Here is a 1,207-nt window from a genome sequence, read left to right on the forward strand (position 1 = left end):
TTTGCATGACACATTAAAACCATAAAATTATAAATTTCTCAAAAGGAATTTCACTCATTGGTAGTAAGGAGGTAAGAGTTTATATTTTTTTTAAGTACAAAGTATAAAGTTTACATTTTTAAATAATTCCACACCTAAAATGAAAAATTCAAAGCAAAATAAACTAATAAACAGCCTTTACTGCACATTTATACAATAAACTTAAAAGATTATAAAATATTTGTTACACTATTATTCCATTCAGTCAATTAATTGGTTAGTTTTGAACAATTTGATACGATTCACTGATGATCCAGAACATCTTTAGCCAAAAACTTCAACTAGTTTGACTATGAGATATCCAATAATCGATTATAATTAAAATTTGTACAAATGGAACAAATAGACCAGAATTAATGTCAAATCAAATCAAATTTTAGTTTCATCACAGTTGTTTTTCTACGCACACTCTCTCTCTCTCTCTCTCTCTCTCTATAAATATATATATATTTTTTTTTACCAAAACCAAAGTGTTCTACAGACTGATATCACACGTTTTGCCTGCCGTAATAGTCGTTTTTCCTAAAATAACCTTACCGTACCTCAATCTAAAAGGTATTTTCCAATATTGATATTATTGAAACATTTAATTTCAAAACAATTTTATCGTAGCACAGTACGTATTTGATTATTAACTTGCCTTAGACTGATTGATCTGGTTGGATCATAGGAATATAAATCGATTAAATTGATCAGTTGTCACATCTTTAGTACAAACTCATTAAATGTCAACCACAAATCCCAAAATACAGAGTGTGCTGATCTTGTTTTGTATAATCACTGTTCTGGTCAGTTGTTGCGACACCCTTATTTTAAGCTGCGTTTGGTCTATTTCTATTTCTTTTTTTGGAATTTGGCCAGAAGCCCTCTTGAGGGAAAAGTCTTGGAAAGCAGGCCGTCCGGCCGGCCTCGCCTCCACCAGCCAGGCTCTCCTCCTGTGGACCGGTTCCAACTGGAAAACAATTTAAACAACTGCTTCTGCATTATTTTAACTATTCGAGCTTCTGCAGATATGAGGCTGTCGTAAAAATGAAAAAAATGTAAAAAACTGCTCATTCTGTCATCAAAAAGGCTGTTTTATGTGACCAAAAAATCAGTTTTAATCCAGTTAATAGACATTTATCAAATAATTAATATTTTTTTAAAAAGTAATCTGCTCCATCTAATG

This window comes from Oryzias melastigma, linkage group LG8 (assembly GCF_002922805.2).
Source record: "Oryzias melastigma strain HK-1 linkage group LG8, ASM292280v2, whole genome shotgun sequence".
Taxonomy (NCBI): domain Eukaryota; kingdom Metazoa; phylum Chordata; class Actinopteri; order Beloniformes; family Adrianichthyidae; genus Oryzias; species Oryzias melastigma.